Source organism: Melopsittacus undulatus (genome assembly GCF_012275295.1).
Source record: "Melopsittacus undulatus isolate bMelUnd1 chromosome W unlocalized genomic scaffold, bMelUnd1.mat.Z SUPER_W_unloc_4, whole genome shotgun sequence".
Classification (NCBI taxonomy): domain Eukaryota; kingdom Metazoa; phylum Chordata; class Aves; order Psittaciformes; family Psittaculidae; genus Melopsittacus; species Melopsittacus undulatus.
This window is the reverse complement of record NW_022993946.1, coordinates 1,126,179-1,139,149: the sequence shown is the minus strand read 5'-3', so window position 1 is coordinate 1,139,149 and position 12,971 is coordinate 1,126,179. Positions and strand designations below refer to the sequence as shown.

General features: G+C 45.9%; 1 pseudogene; it reads right to left on the bottom strand.

The window, feature by feature from the left end:
- Window positions 1–12,971, bottom strand: part of LOC117438263 (ankyrin repeat domain-containing protein 11-like) — a 103,679-nt pseudogene that overhangs the window by 4,791 nt on the left and 85,917 nt on the right.

The following is a 12,971-nucleotide window of genomic DNA, read 5'->3' as shown; positions in this document are numbered from 1 at the left end:
CACCAGAAGAAGACAGGTCTTCATGTATGGCCTCAGCTTCTTGGCTCTCTGCCTGAGCAGACTCAGATGGTGTCTGCTGGAAATTCTGTGCTTCTGAGTCCCCCACTCCTTTTTCTCTCAGCTACATTCAGTGCTTCTGAGGTGGCTTCTTGTGCAGCGACTTCTGATTTCTGCTCCTCTGCTTGCAGCTCTGTCTCCATGGGCAGGACAGCAGTTGCCTGGCTGGCTGGTGTCTCCTCCGGCTCACCAGATACTATTACGGATGTGCTCGCTTTGATGGCTCCAGCGCTTGCTTCTGAAGCCATTGCTGGACACTCTTCTACCACTTCTGCCTCGGTCATCTCTGCAACATCCTTACATTGGAACGGCAGCTCTGGTAATGAGAAGGGGCCGAGGTCCAAGTCATCTTCTGTATTGTGAAGGGATCAGGCCACGTTACCTCCTTCTCTGTATTTGCAGGTGCAGCATTACTGTTTTCCAAATAGTTGTTTTCTGGTACACTAACAACTTCTGCCTGAGGTTCTACTGGCATACAAGAGGGCTCTGGAGCTATCTCAGGTGCTTCTTTCTGGAAGAGGCTTGCAGTTATTGAAGAACCCATCTAACCTAGTAGGGGGACATGTATGGAGCTTGCTCTTCAGCATTTGCTATTTCTCCTGGAACTGCTTCTTCAGCATCCTCCTTGACTTCATTGAGCCCTGGTTCAGATACTGACAGTGGATAAGATATGGGAGAAACAGGGTAGGAAGTATCTGTGGGAACGAAGGCTACTGGTGTAGTATGAATTTGCTCTAGGGAACAGAGGGGAGGTTTAGGGGACTCAGAGAACCTCTGAGGAGATTTCATCAGAAGCTCTGAGCCCATGGACCAGCTGACCGAGTGCTCTGTTGGGTTACCCATCAGGCTGGGAGGAATGGCGGTGTCAGCATTCCTGGAAGGAGGGTTATCCCAGTCTATACTGTTTTGTTCTGGCATACCTGAACTAAAATGGTTTTTCTTCAATTGGTGGTAAATAGGTAGATTCTGGTGGCATAATGGAAGCCATAGCTTGCTGCTCTTCTGTGGTATCCAAGGGCATGCCGAGGTCAGGGGGAAGAGCACTTTCTACCAAAGGAGCCGATTTGTCTCTGTGGGAAGGAGAGGATTTTGTTTGTAAACCACAAAAGACATTTTCAGCCACTGAGCGACTCCACTGACAGCTCCTGGCACACAGTGCAGAGCTTCCACTTTGGGTGATGAAGCCCCATAATCCGGTGAGCAATACCCAGGAGATAAACACTGTAACTTCTCAGCAGGGACAGAAGGAGGTGGAACTTTCTCCTCCATTAAATGCTGCACCGGAGAGTCATAATTTGATGCCGCTGGAACACTTTGCTGTCTGAAAACTTTATCTCCGACACCAAATTCTTCTTCAGGTGGCCCTTCTGATATCAACTGAGATGGAACGATAAAGGTTTGTGGAGGGTATGGTTCGAGCTGGGGTCTGACTTGGGTTCTCGAGGAGCCCACTGGAAACATTGGCATATCTGTCGAAGAAGGATGGAGAATAGCATTCATGGACATGGTGGATATGGGCAGCGAGTGCTGTGAGTCCACACATTCCAACATCAGGTCCGTGTAGTCTTCGTTGCTGCATGAAGGAGTCCTGGGTGTCTGTATCACCTCCTCATAGCTTGGACAAGAGACAACGGATGCTGGGGTTGGGGACTCCTGTCGGTCGGTTCTGATCTGGCCTGGGAGATGCTGGGAGGATCTCCTTCAGCTGAGGACCCGTTATCCAGTCCTTAGAGTCTGTCCCAACAGCAGGCTGGGCCTTGTTTTCTGGTGACAGTATAGGAGTCAGCGGACCCAACTCTTAAGTTTCTTGTCCTTGAGCTGAGTATCCAGTGTTAATGGCTTCTCATTGCCAGGTCCATACTCTTCTTGCGCACATCTTCTGAGCTTTTAAGTTTGTCCTTTAATTTGGGGTCTCCAGATCTGTGCCTCATTTTCTCCATTTGCTTCATTCTCTCCTTTGTGTCTTTTGTGGCGCTCCTCAATCTCCAGGTCTTTCTGGCTCAGCATCCTCTCAAAGCTGGTCATCATCAAATCTCCATCTCCCAAAAGTTTCTCCCTTGGCCTGGCATCTTTCTTGCTGCTGTCTTTGGAAAGGGGTTATTTTTCATTCCCATTGCTTATCTTTATTGACTCTGATTTGTCTTTCTCTTGGTTCTCCTTGAGCTTCTCCTTCAGTTTGGTTTCGCCAAATTTGAGGTTGTCCTCCTTTGATTTGTCTTTAAAGGTGGTAACCTGAGGACTGTCCTTGTCTTTAAGCATTGACTTTGGCTCATCTTTGTGATGTTTTGAAAGAAAGCATCTGCATGTTTGTCTCTATGTTTTTCCTTTCCATCCTTCAATTTTTCCTTGTGTTTATCTCGCTTCTTCTTCTCTTTAGCTGTGCTGATGGTGCTGGAGACATAACTCTTGTCTTTTTCCATCTTCTTTGACAGCTCTCTTTCAGAATCATTTTTATCTTTCTTTTCAGAAAATTAAGCAATCAATGCTTTTCTCTGGTTCCTCATCAGGCCCTACCTTCATATTGCAGGAAGTGCTAAATGCCTCCCCATCCACGGAGAGATCTTTTTCATAATGAGTGGAATCCTTTCTGCTGATGGAGTCTTTGAAATTCTTCTGTTTTTTCCTTTTTCTCTGTCTTCTCCTTCTTTGCTTTTTCTTTCTCATGACTTTTCTTTGACGAAGATGAGGAATGTCTGTTTCTCTCCTTCTCTTTGAGTTTGTCCTGCAAGCAGGGTAAAGGGAGAGAGTCCTTAAACTTTTCTTCAGTGGCATCAGTAAGAGAGAGGTTAGAAGATTCAAAGAGGCTGGTCAGTCCCCAGATCTTGTCCTCTATCTGTGAAACTGTCAGAAGAGATCTCGCTGATTTTGTCATTGGAGTCATCTCTATAGTTGTTCAGAGCTTCCTCCTCCAATTTCTCCAGCAGGCTCTTCTCCGATTCCCCTCCTTTTGAAGACTTTTTCTCTTTGGAAGGCTCTTTATCCAGCTTCTCCTTATGTTTGCTTTTCACTTTATCGTCATTGGCATGTTTCTTCTCAACCTTTTCTGAGAGCTTTTGCTTGGTTTTCTTCTCTGAGTGGAATCTATGGAATGTTCTGTCTCTCCTGTCCTTATACTTCTCAATAGAGTCTTTATCTTTCTTCTCTTTGTGTTTTCAAAGGAACTCTTCTCCTTCTTCTCTTTTCCCCTTCTAATGTCCCTTTGTCCTTTTTCTTCTCCTTGGAATCCTTATCTTTCTGCTTCTCTCCTGACTGTTGACGGTCCAGAGGAGTATTTGCGGTGCTTCTCGGGGTACAGACTCCTTCTCAGCAGCTGCACCATCATCCTTCTCCTGCAGACTGTCCAGGATGATGCATGTCACTCCCAGCAGAGTCGCTGACTTTGAACCCACTACAAGCTGTAATCATCTGTTTCATCTTCACTCTCATCTGTGAAGATGTCTGCAATGCTGTACCAGCTTTCTCCTTGCCTTTCTTCTCATCCTTTTTCTCGGAGAAATCCTCTCGATCCAAGAAGTTTTTTCTCTTTCTTCTCTCTTAACCTGGTCAAAAGAACTCTTCCTTTCTTTGTCTTTGCTGTGCAGGCTCTTTGTACTTCTCTTTAGTTTCTTTTTTCTCTTTGAAACTCTTGTCTAATTCTTTGTCTTTCAGGATTTTTCTCAGGAGCAACTTTTTCATTTTCTCCTTTTCACCTTCTTTGAATTTTTCCTTGCATTTTTTCTGACTTCACCTTTTCTTTTTTTTCTTTATCAGGAGCATCTTTCTTCTCCTTTTCCTTCAAGGAATTGTGCCTTCTCCCAACTCTCCAGAGCTTTACCACTGAATTCAGGGTCAGACTTATCCTTGAAGAACATTTCACAGCATATATTCTTTAAAGTCGTCTCGATAGGGCTCTTCCTGCTTTGCTTTGGTGTCTTTCGATCTTTAGAGACCTCAGATGAATCTTTTCTGTCTTTGGTGGTTTCACCTGTATCTTTTTCTTTCCTATCCTTGACACTCTCCACAGAATCCTTCCTCTTCTTATCCTTCTCAGCAAATAACTAGGAGTAACTTTGTGTCTGTCTGTTTGGTCCTTTTTTTTCTCGGAGCTTTTGTCCACATAGTCCCTCTCTTTCTTCTTTAAGAAAGTGTCCTTTTCATTACGTTTCTCGTTGTATTCCTTCTTATCTTTTGTTTTATTTTCCTTTTTCTTGTTTTAATTTCCTCTTTTACGGGTTCTATGATTTGTTTTGCACACGATGTCATTTTTAATCTCCCTGAAATCTGTTACTAGAGAATCCCAGCTATCTTCACCTTTGAAATCGAAGGATGAATCAGAAGACAAGTCTGAAAACCACCTCTCTTGCTGATCATCTGAAAGGCTGAATTTGGTGTCCTCACTGTCAGGGAACTTGGGTTTTGCTATTAAACTCATCAAACCCAGACTCATCCCTGCAAAGTTTTTTCTTTTTGCATTTTTCTTTCTCTTCTTTGAAGGATTTTTCTTCTCTAGTTTAGAAACCTTCTCCTCCTTTAGCTCACTCTTCTTTTCAGATTTTGACTGCTTGTCCTTTGACTTTTTCTTTCTCTCCTCCTTGTGTGTTCTCAGCTTCTCCTCCTTGGGAGACTTCTCCTTTACAGGTTTCTCTTTTTCTGATTTACTTAATCCTTCTCTGACAGATTTGCTCATGTCTTTAACTTTTCTTAATGATTTCTCCTCTTTTGAGGATTTTCCGGTATCATCTTTAAATAACCATTCCTTCTCCTCTGCTTTACCTTTGGGGACCTTTTCCTCCTTCTTACTGTGTTCTCCGCTCATGCTTCAACATTTTAAAATTTGTTTTCGACTGGATCTTCTGTCTCTACTAAAAAGCCTTTCTCAGGCTTTGTTTAGAGTCCTCAAACTCAAAGAAACTTTTTGATTATTTTAATGTCTTGGCTGATGGGACACTGACCCTTCTCCTTGGTTTTATGTTTATGTTTTGTTTTTATGCTTTTTAACAACTTTCCCCTCCTTGTCCAGCTTTGGAATTGCTCCATCCACATTGCTATGGAATGAATTTTTTTTCTCAGAAACAGTGTTGTGTGTGGTGTTTTTCTTTCCGTGCTCTGGTTTCTTCCTGACTGGCTTTAGTGACTGTAAGCTTGAGTCCTCGGACGAATAGTCTGACTCGCTCGTCAGTCTTGTCCTGGTGGAGTCCGATAAGGACTGACATCTGACCAAGCTGGAGAAGATAAGGTTTTCCAATTGTCCATCCTCCAGTGCTTGGAGTGCTGTTCCGTAAGATTAGCATTATGTTTTCTGGGATGATAAACTCCCATGAGAAGAGGTCGATGAGACAGACAGAGAGTTAAACAAGGAGGATTCCTTTAGTACTAGCATGGAGTCCTTTACACAGCTAGAGCTCTGAAGAGAGTCTCTGTCATCCTCACTCTCCACGTTTTCACTCTCTGATTCAGAGGAACAAAACTTCTCATTTTTTTTTGCCAAACCGAACCTCTTTGCTTTTTGTTTCCTTCTTCCGCTTCTTTTTACTTTGCTTTTCTCTTTCTGTGGCTTTGTGCTGGTGGGCTCCCGAATATTGCTGCTGGGCAGTATTGAGTGGGTTGAAAGTCGCAGTTTCTCCTCTGTCCCCAAAGCAACACTAGTCTCCTCCTCATCTGAGCTGTCAGACAGGATGCGGTGGGCAGCTTTCTTTGGTGTAATTGGTGTTATTTTTAGTATAGGTTTTCACTTCCATTTTGGATATGGAAATGAAACTGTTTGCTTTAGTCTCTTTCTGTAATCTTTTTTTCAGCAAATGTTTGTCATCGACTGGCGGGACCCGGTCCTGCTCATCGTCCTCATCAAATTCATACTCATCCTTCAGCCGGAGTGATGGTTTTGGGGGGTTCCTGGGCCTTGGGCTTGTGCTTCAAACCCTTCTCAAACTCTGAGTCTGTGTTATTGCCATCAACAGAACTGGAGGGAGCAAAGGAAGGGGCATCCTCCTCTTCTGAGGTCTCTGCAGACAGAGAAGAACAACACGTTGAGGGCTGTGAGGGGCTTTGGGGAGGGAACATCAGTCTGCTGCAGACATGATCCCTTGGAACAGCCCTGCTGCCCTTCTGCCTTACCCAGCCTTTGCTAAGTGTCCTGAGTTCAACAGCAGCAGTCATTTTTCTCTCTAGTAGCTGGTGCAGTGCTGCATTTTTTCCTTTCAGCCTGGGAATAATGCTGATAACACACTAATGTTTTTAGTTCCTGCTAAGTAATGTTTACTCTGACCAAGGACTTTCTGAGTCTCATGCTCTGCCAGGGAGGAGAGGAAGTTGAGAGGAAGCAGAGACAGGACACCTGACTCAAACTAGCCAACGAGGTATTCCATATCACAGTACATTATGGCCAGTATAGAAACTGGGGGCAGTTACCCGGAAGGGCTAGATCACTGCTTGGGTCGAGTTGGTTATTGTGCAGCGGGTGGTGAGTGGTTGTATTCTCTTCCCTTGTTATTTCCCTTATCATTATTATTATTATTATTATTAGTGGTGGTAGCAGTAGTGGTTTTGTGTTATACCTTAGTTACTGGACTGTTCTTATCTCAGCCCATGGGAGTTACATACTTTTGACTCTCCTCCCCATCCCTCCTGGAAATGGGAGGGGAAGAGGTGGGAGTGAGCAAGGGGCTGCATGGTGCTGGATTGCCAGCTGGGCTTAAACCATGACAGTTCTTTGTGGCGCCCAAGGTGGTGCACGAAAGGTTGAGATAACAACAGATCTGACCAGAGTGTCTCTAATCGTATTTGTGATAAGCATTTATTGTTTTGGATTAACAGTCACTCATCACAATGCTGATTTATTGGCTCTCAAAGTTGTTGCTCTTGATATCTGAGTTGCAGCATGTCATACCTTACAGCTGGTACTTGCTGTTTTAGTGTTTATCGGCTGGGGAGCCAGGGCTAAGGTTCTTGTTTCACTGTACTTTATGGTAATGACTTGTAATACAATAGAATCATTGATCATGAAACAGATCTCGCTTGCGTTCCCAGTGTGGTCACCACCTCTATACTTTGGGAGGTATATCTCAGAAGTATTTATCAATTACACATCTTTTTTCCCCTCCTTGGGTGGTGAACCTATGAAGAAGACATTCCCTTACATTCCCAGCCCCCCACCAGAACGTTTAAAGCATCATTTGAGAGTTCCGAAGGTTTTGAATGGCCTTTGGGTACCCTTGAGACCTGCCTGATGATTGTGATGGGGATCACTATGTTGGCACACATACAGAGTGTGCTTTACCCACAACCATTTTGGCTGATCTCAAATGTTAAGCAGAATCGGGTTTGGGTCTTGTCTAGGGTTAGACAATGATATAGGAAGACCAAGAGATTTTCCCCAAGACTGGGCAGTCATGAGTGGCAGGGTGTGTGGGATAGTATGGGCAAGTATCTAGGCCAGTAGGCCCCTTCAGTGCTTTGGAGCTTCACCACTGCACAAGTGCAAAATCCAGAAAAATTAGTAAAATGCTTAAATGAGGTGTGTTGTCATCCTGGTCATACCAGAGAGGGACAAATCATGGCAACGTGCTGGGGCCTGGCCTACGCTTACAGAGCCCTGTTCAACACTGTCCAGCACCTTGAAAGGGAAAAAAAATTACTCTGGATCTGATGGCAAAGCAACAGACAACACAGCTACTCCTGCTCCAAGCACAGCAGTTACACCAGCCCCAGCAACAAATACAGCAGTGACCCAAAACCTGGCAACAGATACTGCAGCCACTCCAACCACAGTGTTAATCACTGCAGCTAAACCAGAGGACCAATTCGTGCAAATACTGGTTGCCCCTGTACGCAAGGGAAAAAGCAAAACAGAGGCAGGAAAGATGAATAAAGATGAAGAAACAATGCACTTACTACCCAGGACAGCATCTGACCAGGAGTTTTTAGTATGTGAATTAGAGGAAGAAGAGCAAGAAGAGGTGACGTCTCGACCCCAGACCTCAACCGAGCTGCGGCATATGTGAAAAGATTTTACCCATCAACCAGGGGAGCACATCCTCACCTGGTTGCTCCAATGCTGGAACAATGAGGCCGACGGTCATGTACTAGAGGATAGGGAAGCTAAGCAGCTGGGATCACTTGCTAGGGAAGGGGGAATTGACAAAGCAATTGCAAAAGAGACACAGTCCCTCAGCCTTTGGAGACGGTTCTTGGCAGCTCTGAAAGAAAAGTTTCCATACAAGGACGATGCTATGAGTCGTTTGGCCAAGTGGACTACTCTAGAGAAAGGCATCCAGTCTCTGAGGGAATCAGCCATTGTAGAGGGGATCTATCAGAGGCCGGATGCCAGGAATGCACCCATAGATCAAGATGAAGTGGAATGTACACGACCCATGTGACGGAAACTTACACGGAATGCACCATCATTGTATGCCCATTCATTGGCAGCATTAACCTGGAATGACGCAGCCCACACCAACAGTGGATGAAACCATTCCGCGACTCCGAGAGTTCGAAGACAATCTTACCCATTCTGTCTTTTCAGCTGTGGAAAAACTGTCTCAAAAGTTCAAAAAATTGAGAGATGATCTATCTGATCTATCCAGCTCCCCACGTGTACCAATCCATGCTTCAGCTATTAACAAAAGGTGTCCTACTGCTCGAGAGAGAAGATACAGGAGGTATAGGCCATTTGGCATCCTATGGTTTTACCTGCAGGATCACAGAGAAGACATGAGGAAGTGGGATGGAAAACCGACCTCAGATCTGGAGGACTGGGTGTGTGAATTGAAGAGGAGAACAAAGGTCAAGGATGATCATCCCATGAAAACTGTGCCTTCAGTCTCTGGTGAGCAGGTTCCCAGATGGAGTGGAAGAGCTGATTTTACTTCGGCTTGTGTGATAAAGAAGACTAAACCCTGACTAAAATACGTAAGTGTCCAATGTTGTGATGACTATTAGAGGGGCCCTGCCTCCAGCCAGGTGGAGGCAGGGGACAATCGGACGTACTGGACTGTGTGGATCAGATGGCCAGGCACATCAGTCCCACAGAGGTATAAGGCTCTAGTAGACACCGGTGCACAGTGTACCTTGATGCCATCAAGCTGTCAAGGGGTGGAACCCATTTATATTTCTGGAGTGACAAGAGGATCCCAAGAGCTGAATGTACTGGAGGCTGAAACCAGCCTGACTGGGAGGAAATGGCAAAAGCACCCCATTGTGACTGGTCCAGAGGCTCCATGCATCCTTGGCATAGACTACCTCAAGAGAGAGTACTTCAAAGACCCAAAAGGGTACCGATGGGCTTTTGGTATTGCTGCTTTGGAGACTGAGGAAATTGAGCAGCTGTCCACCTTGCCTGGTCTCTCAGAGGATCCTTCTGTTGTGGGGTTGCTGAAGGTCGAAGAACAGCAAGTGCCAATCGCGACCACAACAGTGCACCGGCGGCAATATCACACCAGCCGAGACTCCCTGATTCCCATCCATAAGCTAATCTGTAGACTGGAGAGGCAGGGAGTGATCAGCAGGACCCGCTCACCCTTTAATAGCCCCATATGGCCAGTGTGAAAGTCTAACGGAAGGTGGAGACTAACAGTAGACTATCGTGGCCTGAATGCAGCCACACCACCATTGAGTGCTGCCTTACCAGACATGCTAGAACTTCAGTACGAACAGCAGTCAGAGGCTGCCAAGTGGGATTCCACAATTGATACTGCCAATACATTGTTCTCACTTTCTTTGGCAGCGGAGTGCAGGCCACAGTTCGCTTTTACTTGGAGGGGCATCCAGTATACTTGGAATTGACTGCCCCAGGGGTGGAAACACAGCCCCACCATCTGCCATGGACTAATCCAGACTGCACTGGAACAGGGGCAAGCTCCAGAACACCTGCAATACATTGATGACGTTATCATGTGGGGTGATACAGCAGAAGAAGTTTTTGAGAAAGGGAGGGAAATAATCCAAATCCTGCTGAAAGCCGGTTTTGCCATAAAACGGAGTAAGGTCATGGGACCTGCACGGGAGATTCAATTTTCGGGAATAAAATGGCAAGATGGACGTAGACAGATCCCCACAGAAGTGATCAACAAGATAACAGCCATCTCTCCACCAACTGATAAGAAAGAAACACAAGCTTTCTTGGGTGCTGTGGGGTTCTGGAGAATGCACATCCCAAATTACAGTTTGATTGCAAGCCTCTCTATCATGTGACCCGGAAAAAGAATGACTTCAAATGGGGCCCTGAGCAACAACAAGCCTTTGAGCAAATTAAACAAGAGATAGTTCATGCAGTGGCCCTTGGACCAGTCCGGACCAGTCCAGATGTAAAAAATGTACTGTACACCGCAGCTGGGGAGAATGCTCCTACCTGGAGCCTCTGGCAGAAAACTCCAGGAGAGACTTGAGGTCGACCCCTTGGTTTTTGGAGTTGGGGATACAAAGGATCTGAGGGCAGCTATACCCCAATGGAGAAAGAGATACTGGCAGCCTATGAAGGGGTTCGTGCTGCTTCGCAAGTGATTGGCACTGAAGCACAGCTCCTCCTGGCACCCCCGCTTACCCGTGCTGGGCTGGATGTTCAAAGGCAGGGTCTCCTCTACACATCATGCAAACGATGCTACATAGAGTAAGTGGGCTGCACGAATTACACAACGAGCTTGAAAAGGAAATCCCAGTCATCCAAGAATTCTAGAAGTCATCATGGACTGGCCAGAGGGCAAAGATTTTGCAAAGTCACCAGAAGAGGTGGTGCTTGCTGAAGAGGCCCCACCATATAATGAGCTGTCGGAAAGTGAAAAGCAATATGCCTTGTTTACTGATGGGTCCTGCTGTCTTGTGGGAAAGCATCGGAGGTGGAAGGCAGCTGTATGGAGTCTGCAGTGAGAAGTTGCATTAACTGCTGAAGAAGAGGGTGAATCGAGTCAGTTTGCCGAAGTGAAAGCAATCCGCCTGGCCCTGGACATTGCTGAACGAGAAAAATATCTGGTACTTTATACTGACTCATGGACGGTGGCAAATGCCCTGTGGGGGTGGTTGCAGCAATGGAAGCAGAGCAACTGGCAGTGCAGAGGTAAAACCATCTGGGCTGCTTCACTGTGGCAAGATATCTCTGCCAGGGTGCAGAACCTGGTGGTGAAGGTACGCCACGTCGATAGTCGTACACCCAAGAGTCAGGCCACTGAGGAGCTCCAGAACAACCAACAAGTGGATCAAGCTGCTAAGATTGAAGTGGCTCAGATGGACTTAGATGGGCAACATAAGGTGAATTATTTTTTTGCCCAGCGGGCCCATGACACTTCAGGCCATCAGAGCAGAGATGCAACATACAGATGGGCTCGTGATCGAGGGGTGGACTTAACAATGGATACTATTGCCCAGGTTATTCACAACTGTGAAACATGTGCTGCAATTGAGCAAGCAAAGTGGTAAATCCTCTTTGGCATGGAGGATGATGGCTGAAGTATAAATATGGGGAGGCCTGCCAGACTGATTATATCACACTCCCACTAACCCGCCAAGGCAAGCGCCATGTGCTTACCATGTTGGAAGCAACCACCGGATGGCTGGAAACATACGCGGTGCCCCACACCACTGCCCGGAACACTTATCCTGGGCCTTGAGAAACAGATTTTATGATGACACAGCACCCCAGAGAGAACTGAGTCAGACAATGGGACCCATTTCCGGAACAACCCTATAGACAGTTGGACCAAAGAGCATGGTACTGAGTGGGTATATCACACCCCCTACCATGCACCAGCCTCTGAGAAAATCAAACGGTACAATGGGCTGTTAAAGAGTACACTGAGAGCAATGGGTGGTGGGACTTTCTAATATTGGGATACACATTTATCAAAGGCCAGTCAGACCTTTTACATACTGCAGAAGGGGATAAAGTTCCTGTGGTGCACATAAAGAATTTGCTGTTGAAGACAGTCAGGGTTATTACTGCTTCAGCTAAAGGAAAACCCACTTGTGGGATTGCTTTTGCTCAGGGACCCGGATGTACTTGGTGGGAAATGTGGGAAGATGGGGAGTCCAATGTGTACCTCAAGGGGACTTGATTTTAGGGGAAAACAGCCAGTGAGCTCAACTGTACGATGTTGCCTGCTATGTAGCACTTTTATAGCCCACCAATTAGATGTCTTCAGGTCACCACTGACTGCCCTGACTTCCCGCTGACCATCTTTCCAACAAAGAATGAACTCTGACAAAACCAGATGAGCTCAGCAGTGACCAGACGAGTTTGGTGGTGTCATCAGCAGGCAACAATTCAGCACTGCACACCATCTCTCCGGCTCTGAAAGACTGTTACAAGAGATGGAGCCCAACATTATGAACCGGATGGACTGAGCAGCTTTATTGGGATTGCTCCATGCACTAAGGAATGATAGTAGATATCTTTGTGTGTGTGTGTATGGATATATATATATAAGGCAAGAGTGATGGTATATTGAAAAATGTGGGATCTGAGCATGACATGAATGGTATGGAATAAGAGGTGGATACTGTCCTGGTTTCAGCAGTAGCAGTCATTTTTCTCCTCCTTTGTACCTGGTGCAGTGCTGTGGTTTTGACTTTCAGCCTGCAACAGTGCTGATAGCACCAATGTTTTTAGTTGTTGCTAAGTAATGTTTAGTCTGACCAAGGACTTTCTGAGTCTCATGCTGTGCCAGGGAGGAAGGGAAGTCGAGAGGAAGCAGAGAAAGGACACCTGACCCAAACTAGCCAAAGAGGTATTTCCATACCATATCACATCATGACCAGTACAGAAACTGGGGCAGTTACCCAGAAGGGCAAGATCACTGCTCGGGTCGAGCTGGGTATTGTTCAGGCGGTGGTGAGCAGTTGTATTCTCTTCCCTTGTTATTTCCCTTATCATTATTATTATTGATGGTTTTATGTTATACCTTAGTTAGTGGACTGTTCTTATCTCAGCCCGTGGAGTTCTTCCAATT